Here is a 23,452-nt window from a genome sequence, read left to right as displayed (position 1 = left end):
CACTGCACCCCAAAAAGGTGGGTGGCCCACCTACCTACTCAAGTTTTTCTTGTCTTTTCTTTTGCCAGGTAGCTAAGTAAACTAATTCAACTTGTTATTCCATCTCCCTATGGAATTCAGTCAAAACCATATGGGTCAAGCGCCTGCTATCATGCACCATCCTAGGGACTAGGGATGCAGCAATCAACAAAACCAACTCTCCCCATTCTCATGAGCACACTCAACAGTGGGGAAGATGGGCAACAAACAGAATATATACTAATAAAAGAGTAATATGATAATTAGACCAGGAGACATTCTGGAGACCTTCCGGACGTCCTTCTGGACAAAGCCATGGTGGCGGGGTCGAGGCAGAGGTGGTTAGGGGCAATCAGGCCAACAGGGGAGAGCAGTTAGGGGGATCGGGCTGGCAGGGGAGGGCAGCTGGAGGCAACCAGGCTGGTAGGGGGGGTAGTTGAGGGACAACCAGGCTGGCAGGCGAGTGGTTAGGGGCAATCAGGCAGGCAGGCAGGCAGGCAAGCAGTTAGGAGCCAGCAGCCCTAGATTGTGAGAAGCATTAGAGAAGGTGAAGGCTGGACTGAGAGCCCCCCACCCCCCATGCATGAATTTTGTGCACTGGGCCTCTAGTCAATAAGAAAAATATATGGTTATAAGTGCTATGGAGGTAAATAAACCAGGAAAAGGGAACAGGGTGAGCATATGTGTCAAGGGCTATAATTTGAAAGTAGGTGATCAGCTTTGGCTGGGTGACTCAGTGGGTTGGAGCATTGTCCCATATACCAAAAGGTTGTGGGTTCGATTCCAGGTCAGGGCACATACCTAGGTTGAGGGTTCTGTCTCTGGTTGGGGCACATACGGGAGGCAACCAATTGATGTTTCTCTCATATTGATGTTTCTCTCTCTCTCTCTCTCTCTCTCTCTCTCTCTCCCTCTCTCCCTCTCCCCTCAAATCAATAAAAACATATCCTCAGGTGAGGGGGGAAAAGATGATCGGAGAAGGTTCTTCTGAGAAGGTGACATTTGAGTAATGAACATGGGGGAGTACAGAGGCCCTGAGGAAGTAGGAGCTGGTATGCCAGGAACAGCCAAGAGACCCATGGCAGGAGCCATGGAGAGGGGGAAGGAGGAGAGGTTGAGAATTGGCAGGGGCAAAGATTAGCTAGGGCCGTGTAAGGAATTTCACTTTGCCTGAGTTGAGAGCCATTGGAAGGTCATGAGCAGTGACATAATCTGGCTTATATTTTTACTTGTTCCCTGTAGCTACTGTGTAGAGAACTGCCAGGGACACGGCCAGAAAGGAGCAGGGAGCACAGTTAGATGGTGGCATGGCCTCCCACCAGCGATGTGGAAGGGTGGGCAAAGCTCTGGGGGGCTTGCACAGCATCCTCAGATAATCACTGGTCTCATGTTTCAAGCCATTAAGAATTTTAAAGATGGAAGTTTTCTACTGGGTGATTCTTAGCTGTTTTAGAACAGAGTTCAAGAAACAGATATTTGATTCTGTTTAGGAGGATGAAGTAATATTGGTGAACTGTGTTACCCTTTACAGAGATGCTTCTTATGCAGAATGCTTCACTGAGCCTTTTCAACCTGTCCATGAGGTAGGGAGCATTATCCATTTTTATTTAAATTATGTTTTAAGAAAAGGAGTACACACAAGATAGACCAAATGGTACAAAAATGAAAGCTAGAAAACTCCTTCCTCATCTCATCCCTATCTCACTCCAAGACCGTTTAGGTTTCTCAAGAGTCCAGGGATGAATCATCTAGCACCTAAAACCTAAGTTCCAGGCCCACTCAGACGAGATCACTCAGTACATTCTGTTCCATGCCCAGTGTTTTCACACTTACTAATCCATGTTGGTGCTCTTTCCATATTCATACAGAGACCCTATCCCCAGTCCTTTTAATACTGCATATAATTCCAAGGCACGGCTGTATAATATTCTAAACATGGCATGAAAATCTTGGGAGGTAGGCTGAGTTAGTGTCATTTTATAGATGCGGTAACTCTGGTTCAGAGAGAAAGTAACTGGCTCCATGTTTTGCCATTGGTGAAAGATTTACAGCCCAGGACTTTGGACGCCTAGTTCCTTATAATTTCTGTCGTAACCAAGAATGCATTAGGAGGGACAGGGACAGGAAGCAGTTCACCTGTGTAAAGTGGTGTGGGAGACGCCCTCAGACCATCCAGGGGCCAGGCAGGAAAGTCTCGTCTGGTTTCTATAAGTAAACAATGTCTTATCTTAAGCACTTGCTCAAGGCCTAATCCTGGAAACTCTTAAACCAGGGAAGCAATTAAGTTGTAGGTCTGATACCACCCAGTGCAGTGATTCCAACAGTCACAACCCTGAGCCACTCACCTGTTTGCATTTGTGTCATGACTTCAGGCAGGTGCCATGTGCTGGCCCAGGTGGCCTTCCGTCCTTCGTGGAAGCAGGGGGAGTACCTGACAAAGAAGGTCTTTCTTTTTTGATGCTTTATGTCTTCAAATGGATGGATCTTAACCCCCTTTTTCCCTAGAGCTTTTGTATTTGAGTTTATTCTTTATTTAACTTTAAAACACTACCCTAGTTGAATATTGGATCCTAACTTTTTTCTAATTATAAAAATAGTGCATGTCCATAGCACATGCATGCATACACAATACCTGTGTATAAAACAGAAAATGAAAGAAAGTTTTCCACATAATTCTCCCAGTGCAGTGAAGCACTATTAATGGTTTAGGTCTGTCTTTGCTAGCTTTGTATGTGTGTGCTTCCTTTTTATAAAGATGAATTATGTCATTCATATTCCCCTACATCTGTCTTCATTGGTTGACAGCTGTCATGGCTATTTTCCCATGATGCCCCGCTTTTTAAAGACTCCAAATGACTCCATTAAAATGCTTTAATGACTTCATAGTCTTGCATAGTCTGGAAGTACCCTAATGCATTCATGGTTATTTTGGTGGTTTTCAATTTTTCACTCTTAAAAATAGAATCCCAGTAAACACACCTGCACACTTTACAAATGCCCAATTATTCAACTCATCAATTGTGGGAGGCAAGGGCGTCAGACTTGTGGGCTAGAAGTCAGGGGAGCCAGGCTTGCTTTCTAGCTCTGCTGTCTTAGATGTGTTCTTGCTCCTCTGTGAGGTGTTAGGCCAAGCCCTTCATCTCTGGACCCTTTTTTCCCAACCATAAAAACAAACAAACAACTTTAAAATATACTCAGAAGTAGAAGCATTGGTGGGGGAGCCCTTGCTGAGTTTACAGAGGTCACATCTCAGCACTGTGGTGACACAGAGAAAGCAGATCCTGTACCTTGTCCCCTATAGCTGCTCACTCCATGTGCACGGGGTAGGCTGGAAGAATGGGATCCTTCCCACCATCCTCCCACCCCAAAGACAGGCAGGGTGTTGATAATAACGGGGAAAGAATGGCAACTCCGAAACAGCATTGACAAAAGCACAGACAGGTGGGAAGGTGGCAGGAATATTTGGGGACAGTGAGGAGCACAGTGGGCTAAGAGGTTCAGGTGAGTTGGTGATAAAATTAGAAAGGCAGATTGGTGGTCGTAGGATCTTGAGTGTCAAGCAAAGGAATTTAGATTTGACTTGATCAGAAGGCTGTGCAGTCCTGGAAGATGAGGGCGGGGTTGGGAATTCATATAACCCAATGCCTGTTTGGTGGCTTGTGCAATAGGTAGAAGGTATGTGTGTATGTCTGTAAATTTGCATTGCGATAACACTTTAGAACACACAATTGCTGAAGAGCACATGGAATCTGCCCAGCCCAACCATTTTGGTTTGATAAGGGAACCAGGGCCCAGAGGGAATGAAAGCCTTGGCTCAGGGCACACACAGTTGGTGACGCTTGCAGGCCATGCCACACCCAGGCCATGCCACACCCAGGCCGTGCCACACCAGTGACTGAGTGATGCTCTAGCCTTATTGCCGACTGTTGGTGGCCTGTTGGCAGCTTGGAAAAGCACTGACCTTGGCATCGAGAGGTCAGGGTTCTAACTCCAACACTGCCCCGGGCTGAGGTTGTCAGACCCCCTCACGTCAGCATTTTCTGTGGTAACAGGAAGGTGTTGGAGTGGCGCCTATGACTTGTTCTTTTCTCCACCTGACAGTCTGAATCATATTTCTGTGTACTTTGAAAAGCCTTTCTGTACATATTAGCTCATTTGACCCTTAACCTAATTGTGGGGACAGATGGAAGATACGTTACAGAATAGGAAATTGGGGTTTGGAGAAGGATTAAGTGACTTGTCCTGGGTTATTCATAGATAAAGAGCAGAACCCAAGTTCTGGACTCCTCTCCCAATGCTCTTCCAACTGTACCACACCACTGAGAGGAAATCCTTTCCCTTGAGCTGTCTGTTTATTTCAGAATTTCTCCAAATGAGATCTACCCACACCTAAGCAGGGGTTAGCAGGGGGTTGCCCCATTGAAGGTAGTCAACATTGTGGGTTAAAGAAGGGAGAGGGAAATAAATGAGAAAAGAACTTTTTAAAGAAAATAAACCATCTGGCTCTCTGCTGTCTTTATAATTTATGTTCTTCTTGTACTCTTTTCCAATCTGTACCTCTGATCCTGTTTATATGCCTTTGTTACTATGGTTGTGTCCATGAAATTCAGTGGGAAAGTGTATTCATAATATCATTACAACCTTGGTTAATAATGTCTTTTCAATTGAAATATGTGACCATTGTATTTTGATGGGCAAAGTAATTCAGTGGGAGGAAAGAGGAATGCAATGCAAGAATAAATTGAATGAGTTATTTGGTATTTTAAGCCAGCTTCTTGATTAACAAAATCTTAGAAAGAACTTAGAACTTTATAACCAGAGCTTTTTTTTTTTAATATGTTTTATTGATTTTTCAGAGAGAGGAAGGGAGAGGGATAGAGAGTTAGAAACATCGATGAGAGAGAAACATCCATCAGCTGCCTCCTGCACACTCCCTACTGGGGATGTGCCTGCAACCAAGGTACATGCCCTTGGCCGGAATCGAACCTGGGACCTTTCAGTCCGCAGGCCGACGCTCTATCCACTGAGCCAAACCGGTTAGGGCCAACCAGAGCTTTTTTAAAAACAACAACAACAACAAAAAAACACCAAAGATATAATATTATTTAATATCTACAATATTATTTTGAATTAGTTTTAGGTGTACAGCATAGTGGTTAAACAATCATGTACTTTACATCACAAAGTGTTCCCCCTGATATTTCCAGCACCCACCTGGCACCATACATAGTTATTACAATACTAGAGGCCCAGTGCATGAAATTCATGCACGGGTAGGGTCCCTAGAGGCTGCCAGCAGGGGTCTTCCTTTGTTCCGCACTGCCCCCTGGTGGTCAGCACACATCATAGCGAGCGATTGAACTCCCAGTCGGTTGAACTCCCGAGGGGACACTTTGCATATTAGGCTTTTATATATATATATAGACTAGAGGCCTAGCACGCATGAAATCATGCACCGTTAGGGTCCCTAGGCCTAGCCTGGCCTCTGTCGCATGGCCTCTGCCACCCTGCAACGCTACGTGAAGCTCCTCGCCCCAGGATGCTCTGCGATGCTTGTTGACCCTCGACTGCTCTGTGAGGCTACCCCCACCCCTTGACTGCTCCGTGAAGCTTGCTGCCACCCTGCGAAGCTCACTGCTGGATGCTCTGCGAAACTCCCCCGCCCAGCAACTACTTCTCGAAACTCACTGCCGCCCAGCTGACTGCTCCGCTAAGCTCACAGCCACTGCTGCTCAACAGTCCCCAGTCCTGTCCCGCCACCAGCCCTCCCCATTGTGAGTGGCTCGGGGGCTGGGGGAAGGGGGGGACTGAGAGGTGCTCCATGCACTTCATGGTGACCGGTCGCCCGTTCGGTCGTGAAGACACCTAGCTCTTTATATATATATTAGGATTATTGAGTGTATTCCCTATGCTGTCATTTATATCCCCGTGACTATAACTACCAATTTGTACTTCTTAATCATTTCCCCTTTTCCCAACCAGGATTTTTGGTGAAAGGAAGATGCAACCTTTGTTGACTAATCTAGAAGCCAGGAACACAGTACTGACTTTTTACTCGTAGGGCTTTGGAGGCTGGTCTATTACTCTGGTTACACCTTTCCTGATATTTAACAGGGGAACCAATGTGATTCTCCTTCGTTTCACTTAAAGCAGGGCTCATGGCAGACAGAGATACTATTGATATCTTTGGCACTTTAAGGACACAGAATGAGGATAACTTGAAGTAATCTCTTCTTGCTGTTGGGAGATTCAAATTAAAATACTAAGCAAAACTAGTAGACAACAATGGACTGTTCAATAGGTGGTAAGGAAATAGTAGGTTATAATCTGGAAAGTATTAAATGGGATTCACATCTCACACTGTTAGCAGAGATAAATTCCAAAGAAATGGAAAATTTAAATGTAAAACTGAAGTCATAAAAGAACTAAGAGAAAACATGGGAGAATTCCTTTATATGCTGAGAGTAGGGATAGACCTTTCTAAATACAACTCGAATAGAGTCCAAAACGATAAGTTTGGCCACGTTAAAAACAAACAAAACAAACCCTTCCAATTGGCAGGACAAAACATACCCCATAAGAAAAGACAGAAAGCAACCTGGAGAAAAATAGGTGCAACTCATAGCGCAGAGTAAGGGCAAAGGGCTAATCTCCCTAGTGTGAAAGGAATTCCTAGAAACCAAGAAGGACAGGATTAAAACTCAAAGAAGTGCAAAGAATATGAACAAACAGTTCACATAAAAGGAAATAAAAATGGTTCTATGCAAGGGTGGGGCTCAACCTTACACATAATAAAAGAAATGTAAATTAACACTGTGCTGAGAAACCAGATGGACAGAAATTCCCAGATTTGATAGCACACATCATTGCCAACGCTATAGGAGAAATAGGCGTTTTCATATATGGCTGGTGGAAAAGAAAATTGGTATTAAATGGGCAACATCTATCAAAGTTACAAATGCACACACTCTTTGTTACAGCAATTCAATTTCAGGGGCTTGTTCCTACAGATATATATGCGTATCGTTCATGTGAAATTATGCACATGCAGTGTTATTCATGGTAACATTCTTTGCAATAGCAAAAGATTAGACATAACCCAAATGTCCTTCAGTGGAGGACTAGCCGTGGCACACAGACAGAAAGAAAAACTAGGCAGCTGCAGAAGAGAATAATTATTTGGAAAGATCTCCAAGATCTCTTGTTAACTAAAAGGCAAAGCAAACAAACAAAACTTAACCAACCAACCAACAGACGTCAAGGTGGAGAACAGTATACTGTTATCTTGTGTAAAAGAAGGGCTAGTAAGAATATAAATTGATATGTGGTTGTATACTAGTATGTATTTGAAAATAACTCTGGAAGGATACATAGGAAACTAATAGAGGTGGTGTTTCATCAGAGAATGTGGGAACTGGTGGCGGAGGGAAGGAATGAGTGGCAGCAGGACTTTTCACTGTGCACCTTAAATTTCTACAATGAAATATACCACACAGAAAAGCAGAACACATAATGCTTTGCTCAGTAAGTTATAAAGTGAACACTGTGAAGCCATCATCCATGCAGGTCAAGAAACAGAACACTGCATCACCCCACGAGCCCTCTCCTGTCCATCCCCTCCTTCCCCAAAGGCACCACTGTCCTGATTACGATCATCACTTCCTGGCTTTATATCACCTAGGTCCGTGGTCGGCAAACTGCGGCTCGCGAGCCACATCCGGCTCTTTGGCCCCTTGAGTGTGGCTCTTCCTAAGCCTTAGTAGTACCCTAATTGAGTTAATAACAATGTGTACCTACCTAGATAGTTTAAGTTTAAAAAATTTGGCTCTCAAAAGAAATTTCAATCGTTGTACTGTTGATATTGGCTCTGTTGACTAATGAGTTTGCCGACCACTAACCTAGGTCTATATCTCTACATGCTGGTGTTTGTGCTGTTACTGGATTTGTATATTACATATACATTTTGTATTGAGCTTCTTTGCTCATTTGATTTGTTAGATTCATCCATGTTGTGCGTAGCTATAATTTGTTCATTTTTATTGCTGGGTATATTATTCCATTGTGTGAATATGCTATGATTTATATATCCATTCTACTACTGGTGAACATTTGTGTGTTTATTCCAGTTTGAGGGGGGGGGTGTAATTGTGATTTATAAGAAATACATATAGTCATTCAGATATGATTTCTTATATATATTTTGTCTTTGTCCACGGTTCCTGGCTGATAGCTCCCAAAACCCTTTGAATTTCTTGAGTGATAAGAACAATGCAAGTATCTTGTTATAATATTTGGTGTCCAGTCCTCAGTAGCTTCAGAGCCATAAAGGCAAAATGAGTGTCTTGTTTTTCATCCCAAGCCTCTTTCCACCATAACTGGGTTATGTTAATGAGGTGGCTTTTGGAAAGCACCTAAGGATGGGACTGATTGCCAGGAGACCCAACCGTGTGATTAGAGGGTGGGAACTTCCAGTCCTACCCACTGAACTCCAGGGAAGGGAGAGGGGCTGGAGGTTGAATCTATCACAATGCTTGTGATTTAATCAACCATGCCTGTGTAATGAAGCCTCCGTAAAACACACACACACACACACACACACACACACACACACACACACACACACAAAGGAGTGGTTCAGAGATCTTCCAGACTGGAGAGCCGGAACACTTCCATGTGCCACCGTGTCAGTCCCCAAACTCCATGAGGACAGAGTTCCTTTGTTCAGACCTTGCCCTATGCATTTCTTTATCTGGCTGTTGATAAATATCCTTTGTAATAAACCAGGAATCTAGTGAGGAAACGGATTTCCTGAGTTGTGTGAGCCAGTAACTGAATCGAACTAAAGGAGGGGGTTGCGAGAACCTCTGATTTATGGCCATTTGGCTAGAAGCACAGATAACAACCAGGGCTTGTGGAAGGCAGTCTTGTGGGATGGAGCCCTTAATCTGTGGAATCTGATTCTGTCTCCAGGTGGATAGTATCAGAATTGAGTTGAATTTTTGGACACCAACCGGTGTCAGAATTGCTCAGTGATGTGTCAGATCTCTTTCCCCCACATTGAGATTTTACGAGCAGAATTTATAGGGATTATTAAAAATAAGGCTGCTGGGAGCATCTTGGTGAACATGCACTCACATTTCTGTTGGCTATATATGCAGGAGTGGAAGTGCTGAGTTGTAGAATATGAATATCTTCAACTTCAGTAGATGTTGTCAATCTGTTTTCAAAGCGACTGTAACAATTCATACTCCAACCAGTGTAGTGTAGGCGGGTTTTGTTACGTGACATCCTTACCAACACTTGACGTTGTTAGTCTTAAACTTTAGCCATACAGCAGGTCTGTGATACTAGCTCAAGGTGGTGTTAATTTGCATTTTCTGATTACTAGGAAGCTGAGCACATTTTTCAAGTTTGTTGGCCATTTAGATATCCTACTTTGTACATGTCTGTCTCTTATCATTTCCGCCTCCCCTTTGTTTCTTGTCTTTTTTCTCACTTGAAAAAAGAATGTTTTTGCCATATATGTTATAAATATCATCTCCACCTCTGAGGCTAGTCTTTTCATATATTATGCATACTGTTCTATAACTTGTCCTTTAAAAATATATCTTAGAGATCTTTTTATTAGTAGTATATAAAGGGTTTCTTCCCCTTTTTATATGAATTTACCATAATTCATTTTAATTAACTTTAATTAGACCCTATTGAAGTTGTGTCGACTGCTTTGCTATTGCGAACCATGCTTCAGTAAATAATTTTGTCCTAACACATTTTATAGATATTTCAGTACTTCTGTAGGATGAAAAGCAGCATTACAGGTCAGAGAGAAGATGCATTTGTTACTTTGGTAATTACTGTCCAATAGCTCTCCATAGAGGCAGCCCCTTACCTAAACAACTGTTTTTGCACAGTCCCATCGATGTGGTTCTGTCACACTTTAATGCCTTTAAATCTAATGAGCAATAAATGGTACCTCAAAACAGTGCTTTTTTAAAAACAAACAAACCCAGATTTATTGAGGTATGATTGACATAAAATAATCCCCACGTATTTAAAGTGTACAAATTTAATAAGTTTTGACATATGTGTACATTTGTAAAACCATCACCACGATCAAGATTATGAACATATTCACCATCTCCCGAGTTTCTTCCTGCTCCTTTGTATTCCCTTCCTCCTTTCCCCCTCGCCCCTCATCTCCCCTCCCTAAGCAACCAAGGATCTGTTTTCTGTCACTATAGATTAGCTGGCATTTTCTATTTGTTTAGCCATTTACCTGTTGATAGACACTTGGGTTTCCAGTTTGTTTTTCACACTGTTAGAAAGACTATTATACACATTCACACACAAGTCATTGTTATGGGCATTCATTTCCCTTTCTCTTGGGTAAATACGTAGGAGTAAAATGGCTCCATTACATTATAAGTGTATAACTTTTTAAGAAACTGCCAAATTGTTTTTCAAAGTAGTTGTACTATTTTTTATTCCCACTAGCAGAGTGAAAACTCCAATTTCTCCACATTCTTAGCAATACTTGGTATGGCCAATCTTTTTAATTTTGGCCATTTTAATAGGTGTGTAGTGGTATCTTGTGGTTTTAATGTACATTTCTCTAATGACTAATGATGTTGATCATCTTTTCATGTGCTTTATTTTTGACACTCATATCTCTTTTCATGAAGTGTCTATTTGAATCTTTAACCCACTTTTAAATTGTATTGTTTATTTTCTAATTGCGACTTTCTTATATTTCCTGAATATATATTCTTTGTAAAGATTTCTCTCTGGTCTGTGGCTTGTCTTCTCATTCTCTTAACAGTGTCTTGTAAAAAGCAGGAATATTTAATTTTGATGAAGTCAAATTTATCTTTTTTTCATTTATATATTGTGTTTTCAATGCCATATTTAAGAAGTTATTGTGTTAGGCAAGGTCACAAAGATTTTCTTTCATGATTTGCTCTGAACATGATAGTTTTAGATTGTTCTTTTAGTTCTATGATTGATTTTTTTGAGTTAATTTGAGGTAGGTGTTCAAGTTTTTTTTCTCTTAATATATATCTTTAATTATCTCAGGATCATTAATTTAAAAGATTTTCCTTTCTTCAGTGCATTGGCTTGGCACATTGTATTTTTTTTATATCAGTTTGTATGTATGTTGGTTTTTCTGGACCCTATCCTGTTCCATTGATCTTCTTGTCTATCTTTATGCCATATTATGCTGTTTTGACTAGTTTCATAAGTTTTGAAATAAGATAGTGTTAGCACTTCAACTTCGTTCTTTTTCAAAGTTGTTTTGGCTAATATGAGTCTTTTGCATGGATTTTAGAATCAATTTGATAATTTCTACAAAAAAGGCAGTTATGATTTAGATTAGGATTGATTGCTAATCCTAATCTAAATCATATGTTGATTCTACATATCAATTTGGAAAGCTAATGTTTATTGGTGCTTTTATTCTTTTGCTGATAATCTTAGGACCTTGAGGTTCTTTGAGTTCATTTACATTCCACCTGCTTAACTGCAATTGTTGTCAAATAATTTGGTTCTATGTGTATTTTAACCCCCACAAGATACTGCTGTTATGTTTTATATTCTTAGACTTGTTGTTTTGTTTTTGTTCTTTCCTTCATATCTGCACTTCTACACGGGATCCATTTCTCCAGCCTGAAGACCACTCTTTAATGTTTCCTTTAGTGCAGTTGGCCAGTAACACTCTTAGTTTTTGTCTAAAAATTATTTTACTTTTATTCTTGAAGATAATTTCACTAGTTATAGAATTCTAGGTTGACAGTTTATTCTTTCAGAAGTATGGTGATATCTTTTCATCATCTTCTGGTTTCTATTATTTAGGTTGAAATGTTAGCTCTTAGTCTAATTTTTGTTTGAAAATTGTTGTCCTCTTGTTGCTTCTGGATTTTAGGATTTTCTCCTCACCATTAGTCCTCTGCAGTTTTCCTACCATATGTCTAAAAAAGGTGTCTGTTTATTCTGCTTAGGGTTGACAATACTTCTCAAATCTGTAGATTAAAGTCTTTTATCAGTTTTAGAGTATTTCAGGTAATTTCTTGGTGAAGTTTGCTTCAACCCCATTGTCTCTCTCCTCTCCCTCTGGGACTTCACTGTACCCTTTTTTCTCTTACCTCTCATCTTCATTTTTCATCTTCTGTCTCTCTCTGTACTTCAATGCAGATATTTTCTTCAGAATTGGTGGTGTTCTGGAGCCTGTTCACACCACTTACAAGAACCTATTACATTTTCTGTAAAGAAAATTTGTGAGCTGATTGTTAAACCATCAGTAACTTGAAATGGGGTATGATAGGAGTATTTATACCAGGGAAATTGGCAAGCACTATTGGAAGTTATCCTATTAATTTCTACTTGGTGTATAGCATTGTTAACACAGTGATTTCTTTATACAAAAAGGTTAGAAAACCAGATGTGGCCTCATTTACCAAAAGTTCTATTTAATGGAAATTTTCTATATTTACTACACATAAATTATTTATTTTTTTATTTATTTTTAATCATTTAAAAATTTTTTCCAACCACAGTTTACATACAATATTATATTAGTTTCAGGTGTACAACCCAGTGATTAGACATTACATAACTTACTAAGTGATCATCCTGATAAATCTCATACCCATCTGACATTATACATAGTTATTAGAATACTAGAGGCCTGGTGCATGAAATTTGTGCATGAGGTGGGTTCCCCTCAGCCAAGCCTGCACCCTCTCCAATTCAGGACCCCTGATTCCGGGGATTGGGCCTAAACTGGCAGTTGAACATCCCTCTCACAATCCAGGACCACTGGCTGCTAACTGCTCATTTGCCTGCCTGCCTGATCACCCCTAACTGCCACCCCTGCTGGCCTGGTCGCCCCTACCTGCCCCCCCCCCCTGCCAGCTAGGTCGCCCCACGCAGCCTGCTGTTCAGTCGTTTGGTCATCCCTCACTAAACCTCCTGCTGGCCTTGTTGCCCCAAGCAGCCTGCTGGCCGTTACTGTGACGGTGTTCCGGACAATTTGCACCTTCCTCTATTATTAGTATAGATTATTGACTATATTCCTTATGCTGTACTTTACATCCCCATGACTATTCTGTAACTACCAATTTGTACCTTTTAATCCCTTCACTTTCACCTTCCCTGCACCCCCCTTCCATTTGGCAACAATCAAATGGATAATTAAATTTTAAGCAATCAACTCATAACTATGGAATAAAATTACACTAAAATTACATGTCATATAACTTATCTTTCTTTGAGCTTGATTATGTGCCATAATCTTGATTAACATAATTGTAAAAGCAGTTGTGCCTGGAAATGGTGTAGGAAATTGGGTGAATAAATTTTGACCTAATGACATAACTGGATTTTAAAAAATGTATAGAAAAGTTCCAATATCACCTTCTCATTTGTTGTAGCTTGAAAAAAGGAAGAAAGAATATGGTTTGGCTGGGAGTGGGGAGTGGGAGGAGGAAATGTTACCTTTAATTTTATTCTAGATAAATGAGACTGTGCCAACTTAAATCAATGTTATATTGCTACTGAGTTGATAATGACTATCATAATAATAAAAAGCTGATTACTGTCATGTTACTGGTATCACTGATGGAAACTTAACTCCAGATGTTGTAATAAGCCTCGAACTTGACAATTTCCCAGAAGTTGGAACATAAATCATTGTTTTATCTATTGGCAACATTTCAAATCAAATGAATATCTTTGGGAGGTAACTTATCCTGGTTCAATAAAAATAGGCATAGGATTTTTTCTCCCACTTAATTTTTATTTATTTTTTGCTCTCTAAGGACTCTTTTAATTGTCTGAACTTACTAAAAAATGCCAACCTTATTTAACATTCTTACTGTTTGTTAAACATATAAAAATCACTCAAGCCTGGTGGTGTGGCTCAGTGGTTGAGCATTGACCCATGAATCAGGAGGTCATGGTTTGATTCCTGGTCAAGGCATATTTCTGGTTTGTGGCCTCCATCCCCAGTAGGAGGCATTCAGGAGGCATAATTGATATTTCTCTCTCTCTCTCTCTCCCTCATCCTTCCTCTCTCTGAAATCAAAAACATGTTTTAAAAAATCAAATCAAATCACTCAAAAGTCACCTGCCATTGTATAGTAATATTTTCTTCACTGATTAGATGTATATGTGCACAAATGTGCATAAGCACACTGGTATGCTTGCATGGGCCTAGTGCTTGCACATTAAATGTACCTATTCTAAATAGAGAGTAGCATACACTTATTTGCATAATTACAAGTCTAAGATTTTGAAATAGAGCCTAAAGATGCTTCTAATTCATGTTCAGCCATTCACAGCCTAGGCTGACACATCTCCCCACCCCAGAACATGTGCTTGCAATCTCTACCTTTTTAACACTTTTATGAGTTGAAAGTATAATTCTAAGGAACATAGAAAAGCATTTTCTATTTTATTTAACTCATAGATCTGGTTTTTATCCCTAGCTGAGTTATATAATGCTAGAAATTAAATGGATTCTCTTAGAAGTCTCCCAGATCCTTTGAATAGATGTTCAGTCCTGAGTGACAAGCCCTTCAAAATCCATGAGTAGTCTTTCCAACTCTTCCAGTCTGAGAGACTAGGCAATTTCTACTGTTTGCATTGCTGGGTAATCTTTTGTCTATCCAACAGATTTCATTTTAAAACAGTATCATTACTGAGCAGAGCACAAAGTCACTTTTGTGCTCCTAATACAACACCTGATGTGCATCCAATGATGAGGAGACTTCAGACATAATCCAAGGTAAGGGACATTCTACAAAATACCACCTGCCTCTCCAACATATCAATGTCATTAAATGCAGAGACTGAGGAAATGTTTAAGATCGAAGGGGTTGAAAGAGCTGTGACAACTAAATGCAGTGCATGATCTAGAACAGTGATGGTGAACCTTTTGAGCTCGGCGTGTCAGCATTTTGGAAAACCCTAACTTAACTCTGGTGCCGTGTCACATATAGAAATTTTTTGATATTTGCAACCATAGTAAAACAAAGATTTATATTTTTGATATTTATTTTATATATTTAAATGCCATTTAACAAAGAAAAATCAACCAAAAAAATGAGTTCGCGTGTCACCTCTGACACGCGTATCATAGGTTCGCCATCACTGATCTAGAATTTTCTTTTGCTAAGGACTTAATTAGGACAATTGGCAAAATGTAAATAAGATCTATAGATTAGATCATAAACATTTGAATCTTGACTTGTTCTCTTTTCGGATTGGTTGGTGGGGAGGCATTTTACCTGCACACAGACCAAGCCCTTTCTCCTCGCTGAGCCCATCTCCATACTAGACCTCAGCCACTTCAGACCCCACTCTGGGAGGGGCTGGACTGGGCCACAGCCAGGGTTATGTGTTACCCACACATAACCTGTCTACCCCTGGGCCTTGTGTCCTCACACCAATGACACAGTAGCCTCTCTGTGGTGACTGTTGACCATGTAATATTCTGCTTAGCCACCAACTTTCGTATTTTTTTAATATATCTTAGTTGATTTCAGAGAGGAAGGAAGAGGAAGAGACAGAAACATCAATAACAAGAAAGAATCATTGATCAGCTGTGTCCTGCATGCCCACTGCAGGGGTTTGTACCTGAAACCCTGGCATGCACCCGACCAGGAATCAAACTGTGACCTCCGGTTCATAGGTCAACGCTCAACCACTGAGCCAAACCTGCCGGACTAGCCACCAACTTTTGTCAGAACAAGATTAGGATTTATGGGGAGGGAGGCTTGCTCCAACCCTTTGCCTCTTTCTCTGAATAAAAAGTTCTGTGCTAAAAAAAACACCCCACCACACTAGCATTGTATCAATGTCAATCTTCAGATTTTAGTAATTGTATCATGGTAATTTAAGAAAATGTTCTATATTTAGCAAATACAAATTGAAATGTTTAGTGGTAAAGAGGCACTATGTCTGTAACTGACTTTCAAATGGTTCAGAAAGCAAACAAAATATATTTGGGGAATCTCAGTGAAGGATATAAGGGAATTCTTTGTACTAATTTTGCAAATTTTCTGTAAGCCTAAAATTGTCCAAATAAGAAGTTAAAAAGGAAAACTGCTTTATGATGTAATCCCGTTGGAGAAATTTAAGAAAGAATAAAGAATCCAGCTCTAACCGGTTTGGCTAAGTGGATAGTGTCGGCCCGCAGACTGAAGGGTCCCAGGTTCGATTCCAGTCAAGGGCATGTACCTTGGTTGCGGGCACATCCCCAGTAGGGCACATTGATGTTTCTCTCTCACCAATGTTTCTAACTTTCTATCCCTCTCCCTTCCTCTCTGTAAAAAAATCAATAATATAAAAGAATAAAGAATCCAAATTAAAATTTTACTGTGAGAGGTCCCACAAATGTGGCAACAGATGTAGGTACAGCAGTGACACCCCTTTGCCTAACAGCCCTTTGATATAGATCCTAACAAGATAATATTAGACATTGAGCACCTACTTTTATGTCAAACAATTTGTCTATATTATTCAACTTAATGTTTACAAAATACTTCTGCTTTGGGGAATATCTAAGTTGGTGTCAATGATGACTCCTGGGTTTCTCATAAGAACCATTTACTGAGAAACCAAGATGGCAGCGTAGGTAAACACCAGAAATTGCTGCCTCGCACAACCACTTCAAAAATACAACTAAAAGACAAAACGGACATCACCCAGAACCACAGGAAGGCTGGCTGAGTGGAAATTCTACAACTAGAAGGAAAGAGAAAAGCACACTGAGACTCAGAGGAGGTGCGGAAGTAAAGTGCAGAGGTAAGAGTTTGAGCTCCAGAAATTACGGGTAGAAGACAAAACAAGTCAGAAGAAATCATACGGTTTACCACCTAGAAAAAACAAGAGAGACCCTGTTGTCATTACCTGCAGTCAATGGCACAATTACCCACAGAATAAGAAAACAGTCACCAACCAAAGAAGAGCCCTTTCTTATCCAATTCAAACTGCTGAGATGAAGCTTGTGACAGTGTGAGCATGCTACCACAGGATTTATGACAGGGAGGAGAATGCTGCTGTGGTTGAATAAGGGCTTGAGCTGTTTCCTGAAGGTAAGACAACAGACAGACAAACAGACAAACTGGGTATATTCCTAGGACTTGAGAAAATGGAAGAAGGTGCTAGCCAAAAGTCAGCCTGGTCAGTCTTCAGAATGAAATTTTGACTGGACACCTGCCTAAGTTTTGATGAGAGAGGAGAGGGCCAGGGGTAATTACAGAGAGCGATGAGCAGCAGAGTGCTTTCTAAGATCAGGCTCAGACACTCAGATGAGGGTAAACGCTGCAGAGCTGAAAGGCCCCTGAGAAGTCCTGAATGAGTGCTGCAAAAAGCATTAAAAAGCCCAAAAGGCCTTTTTAGTTAAGTTCAGAGCAAGGAGAGCAATGAAGGTTGGAAAAATTCATGGATTTAAGGTGATGGTGGAATATTAGTGGGTGACAAAAATATTATCAAACTGTAGTTGAATAAATACAGTATAAAATAGTATTTCTTAAACTTGCCTATCGCAACAATCCCCTTGGGGAGTGGCCCTGACCCAGACGATGAGTTGAATCTCACTGGGAGGGAAGGAACATCTTGCTCATCTCCTTAAGCAGGTTTGGTAGAGGTAAACTGAAGACCAAGTCAGGAAAGGAAACTGCAGGTACTTGCTCCCCTGAGCTAGATAAACTAAACTACATTCCAGGGACTTCAGGAAACTTAGCAACAGAATCCTGGAGAAGGGAGCTATGTTAGATGTCCGGGGCCAGGAAATGTTGTAATTGGTGGGTTTAAAACTAATGACCTGAAATATTTTAGAATGGATCACCAATCTGATAACTTCAACGAGGGCTTGTAAGGCAGGCAGAGCAAGCCCTGCCAGGTTAGCCTCGTTTCCCCTAGCAGACATGGTCACTAACTGGCAGACAAAAGAATTGTAGTAAGTACTTGATTTGAACAAATGACAGAAATTCTCATGACATCTTTGAGGGCAAAATGGAGTAATATGGGCTGAATGGTAATATAATATTCTTATCAACACAGCAAGAGGCCATTACTGAGCGACAGATCTCGCATTCAACACAAACATTTACTCAGCGCTTTCTGAGCGGCAGTCACTTGGTTTACTCTGGCTATTCCTTAACATTTCACATATCAGTGTATTAGAGATATGGGAAGCAGATCTCCCCTACAATGCACATCTGGGAGGGCCTAAATAGTTGCCACAATCCCAAATAACAGGAATAATAGGCCAAATCAAACAAAGGTTAATTGCAAAGTCCCACACGTTAGGCAGGAGGAATGGCAGAAACTTGGATGCAGTAGAAAAAGCTCTGGGTCTGAAGCCCAAGACCTACGCCAGTCTCAGATCTTCCCTTCACTGTTTCTACTCGAGTAAGCCATAACCTCTCTACACCAGTTTCCCATCTAGAAAGGGAAACTACATATCTGAAATTATCAAAGTGTTAGAAAGAACAAATGATTTACATTCTAAACAGTAAAAAACAAATATAAAACTATGAGATTATTATGTTAAAAAAAAAGTATAAGCTCAGAAAGGGTGGTGAAGATGTGACTGACCAGCAAACACTACACCTTTTCTGCAACTGTAAAAGAAAAAAGAAAAAGCAGCAGCAACACTTTAGGTACTGAAACAGACTGATTCTCAAGATAGATTATAAACTCTACACAATGTAAAGGATGCTGCCATTTTTGTGAAAAAGGGTATAAAACATATGTAGGTATTTGCTTTTTAATATATAAAATACCTATGAAAGAAAAGAAACCGGGTTGGAAAGGGAGAGATAAAACTTTTTATTTGCAGATGGCATGATCCTATCTGTAGAAAATATGAAGGAATCCATAAGGAGGTACTAGAATTAAAAAAAGTTTAGCTAGAGTGCAGAATATAAGATCAATAATAAAAAATCTATGGGGGGAAAAAAGAGGAACAACTGTAATAAAGATTTAATTAAAAAAAAAAAAAGAACCATTTACTGAAGAGCGACCTGGAAGAGAAGCTGATTTGGTTGGGAGGAGGGCTGGTTAATGGAAGGGATATCAAGAGCCTAACTTTAGACATTTTAAGTCCACGTGCATGAGACATCTGAGGGCAGAGAAATATACAGATCTGAATTCCAGCGGAGAGGGACTGGGAGTTGAAAAATTTGTTCCTCACTTGATCACAGAACATTTGGGATGTGTGTGTGTGTGTGTGTGTGTGTGTGTGAGAGAGAGAGAGAGAGAGAGAGAGAGAGAGAGAGAGAGAGAGAGAGATTTAAAACCAAGAGGAATGGGAAACCTTGGTAAATGTCAATTGTTCCACATCAAATGGGTTTTCAGGGATTGAGTACTAGGGCTGAGGTCTGCAGAGTGGCCTTGTGTTCTAACCTCCATCCTTGGCTCTGTACTGAGGCCTAGGATGCCCTTTGGGGAGGTCTGAAGGGAGACCACAGGAGCAGGACTTAATACTCAGCAGGTCCCCAGCAGTTACCATTTTTCTTGATTGTGAATGCTGAACTTCTGTGTATTTTTACGCAATTTGAACTAACTACCATATCTACAAATGAGTAGAGCAGGACCTAAAAGCTGAAAGAGCTTACCCATTACTCCCAGGTGTCATCCCAGGAGTCATAGGAAGCTGGATCTCAGTCTACAACAGGAACTAAGGTCACTGACTATTGTTACAAATTGAACAGGTGCCAATGTGTTGAAAGACTTACCAGAAAGGATTATAAAGGGCTCTCAGATGTATAGATAAGAATTTGTAAAGTATAAAGCAATAAACGTTAATGATTTCTGTTCTTTTTATTTTATTTTTTTTAAAGGCAATTCAATGGAGAAAAGCTTGTTTTTCAACAAATGGCACTGGAATGATTGAATATATGCAAACACAAAAAACTTCAATCTACACCTTGCATTATGTTAAAAATGGCTCTAAATGTAAAACCTAAAACTAAATCTTCTAAAATAAAACATAGAAGAAAAGTTTTGTGACCTACAGTTAGGGAACAATTTCTTAGATATTGTCCTAAACATGTAAGCCATTAAAAAAATGGATAAATTAGACTTCACCAAAATTAACGGCTTCTTTGAATAACATTGAAATATAAGCTACAGCCTAACAGAATATTTGCAAATCACATATCTGGTTATACATATTGATAATATATAAAGGAATCTCAAAAATCAATAGTAAGAAAGCAAAAACTAAAAAAAAAAGGCACAAAATGTAGATATTTCACTGAAGAAATAACAAAATGACAAATAGGCACATGAAAAAAATTCTCAACATTATTAGATATACTTAATAATTACTATTGTGTTAAAATACTGTTATTTGAAATATAGCCTATATGACTAAAACAAGTTTTTAGTTTCTTCCTTTGTATATTAGCACAGACTCGCTTGCTCCAGAAATAGGAAGAGTATGATATCCACATTGACAATGGCTGTAGTCCAACAATAAGTGGTCCCAGGAGGAATGAAGTAGGAGGGCAATGCAGTTTTGAGTCTAGTTCCAGGAAAAAAAAAATGGATTAATCAGGGTAACTCTTAAAAGGAACAGTGTCAATAAATTGGTGGACTTAGGCACCAGATTTCAGAAAGTCTTAAGAAGGAACAGAAGGTGGAGAAGTGGAGACAGTGGATGAAGAAACCACGCTGAGAAGCTTAGTGAAGGAAGGAAGAAGAGAGGATGACCAGAAGCTAGAGGGGAAGCTGAAGAGTAAATCCTGAGGAGAGAAATACCTGAGGCCACTGCCTCTCAGAAAGGAGGCCTGGAGCCTGGGCAGGAAGGAGGGTGAACGGAATGGTGGTTGGTGCACAGGTAATGAAAACCAGGCAGCAGGCAATTGTGGCAGACTTTATAAATCTTAGTCATAAAGACAAAATAGGGGTGGCCAAGTTGCTTCTTCTGTCCAATGGAGAAATGTGTTTGTAGGGCAAATATCTTTCAATTTTCATATGCAAGAAATTTCTCAGTATCTCTAATGTCCATGACTAGATTAGTGCATCCCTGGAGAAGGGCATGGACGTCCATTCATTCATTCAATAAACATTCCCTGAGGACCTGCTATATGATACATACACATCTATACTAATAAAAGGCCTGTGGCTGTGAGGCTGTAACATGGAACGACCAAAGACTGGTCAGCAGGGCTGTGTGTGCACCTGGGTGGGTGGGGAGTTGACTCTGGGTTCCGCACGCCCCCCCTCGCCCCGTGCAGCGGGAGTCAGTCTGTGTCCCACGCGTCCCGCCCTGTGTGGCAGGAGTCAGTCTGGGTCCTGCCTCCCGCCTGGTGGGTGGGAGTCAGTTTGGGTCCCGCCGGTGCGGCGAGTCTGGGTCTCATGTGGTATCTTGCACTGGACCTCTAGTATATGTACAATATGTTTATGTGTGTAGAATATTTTAATATTAACAGTACTGATACTAATATGGTTAGTATCAGGAATAATACCTAATATTTACTAAACACCATATGCCAGGCTTTGAAACCACATTTCACTTAACAGCTACAAAACCCTATATAAAGTAAATGGTATTATCATCCTGTTTAGAGGTGCAGGTACTGGAACTTACAGAAATTATGCAGTTTGCTGGGGAGCTGGGGAGTGATGGAGCTAGGACCAGTGCAGAGTTGCACTGGAGACTCAAACTGCTTATAAACACTACTCAACCAGGGGATTGTCAAGGGCGGGGGAAAAAAAAGGACACAATGTAATACCCTTTGTAATACTTTAAGCAATAAAGAGAAAATAAAAATTAAAAAAAAAACCACTACTCAACATGGCCTCCTTGCAGCCTGTTAGGATGGGGGTGGGGTGTGGTGGGGGAGGAGAGTAACAAGGAAGTAAAAGGAAGAAAAATGAGTAAGTTGCTTGAGAACAGTTGGTTCTTAGATTCTTTCCTTCTGAGAATTTTTCCTCACCAACATTTCCCTGTTGGTAGTTAATTTACCAAGAACCTTTGTCCAGCCAAGGGGCCACCTGTCATGTAGCAATTGTCCAGGTACATCCAGTTATTACCTCGGGGGAGACCATTACTTATTGAACACCTGTTATTCCTTGAAAGATCTTCTGTAGAGTTCAAACCTATTATTTTAATCCAGAAAGTGAGCATTGGAGGCCCTTTGGGCAAAGAGAACGATGCCACCACTGAAATCCTGTAACTTGAGGAAAACTTCAAGAGGAAATCTCAGGTTGAAGTTTCAGGAAGCCAGCTGAAGGCTGATAGGAGAGGGGATGCTATGAGGCTCAGAGGTGTTCAAGGTTCAGAAGGGAACGCCTTCATTTGAGTGGCCTGACTTCCTCACCCAACCTGACTCTCCCACCCCTTGCACTGGGAAGTCCTTGCTGTTATCATTGTCCTCACTCTTGTGGGCTCAGCCTTTTTTTTTTTCTTTTTAACATCCCTCCCCACAGCCTCACAATTCCTGCATGCTGGCACCAGGAGAATGTACCACCTCTCTACTTTCCATTTCTGCTTACAGACAGTGATTTGATTGGCCCCTCGTAAGTCTTCACCAGCCAGCCACACTGCCTGCTGCGTATACCTCCAGATGCCTTAAGTATCCTGGCCCCTGAATCTGAGGCTTGCCTAGCACTCTGTCCTTGGTGGTCATCTGGATTGTCTCCAGTGTTCAGATGAGTGACTTCTCCAGCATCTGGCCTCACTGTGTCTTCCTCCTCTCCACTTCAGCCACCCACTTGGTCAGGTCTTGTTGCAGAACTGAAATTACAAACCCTGAAGTTCTTTTCTCTGACAGTGACCTTTTACCTTTTTTTCTATCCCCTTTCCTTGTACACCTGCTCTGCAATAGCACTTCAATTTCTGGTTCCTCAACTCTTCCTTATTCTCTCAATGCCTTGGTCCGCACTGGCTTCATTGTTTCTCTATCCAGTGTGGACCTCATGTTCAACCATTTCTCTGCTCTCATAAATTTCCTCCCTTCTTCTCACCCTTGATTTTCTTTTCAGGAGTTTAGTCTATTTCCCATCTCAAGTTAACCTAGCTCCAAATTTCCTGTACGTGTGCCCACACACTGTGTAAATAGTGCTGGCAGAACAAAAAGCAAAAACATCGAACCAGGTTGCTTGACTTCATTACAAACTTGTATAAGCAGTCTTTGGCTGAACCCTAAATGCTATTTGATGGTGTGTTTTTTTAATTTACCCTTACTTACTATTTTATTCTTTTCAGCTGTGTGGAATTATTTTCATTCGCACTTTCATTCTTACAAACTCATTCTTCCCTGCACCACCTATTCTTCTATTTCTCTGAGAAGACTGTGGCATCAACTTTCCTGGAAGCTACCCATTGTCTACAGCAGTGGTCAGCAAACTCATTAGTCAACAGAGCCAAATATCAGCAGTACAACAATTGAAATTTCTTTTGAGAGGAGAACCAAGATGT

Source organism: Myotis brandtii, unplaced genomic scaffold (assembly GCF_000412655.1).
Source record: "Myotis brandtii unplaced genomic scaffold, ASM41265v1 scaffold144, whole genome shotgun sequence".
Taxonomy (NCBI): Eukaryota; Metazoa; Chordata; class Mammalia; order Chiroptera; family Vespertilionidae; genus Myotis; species Myotis brandtii.
The sequence above is the reverse complement of the archived record's forward strand: the minus strand, read 5'-3'. Positions refer to the sequence as shown.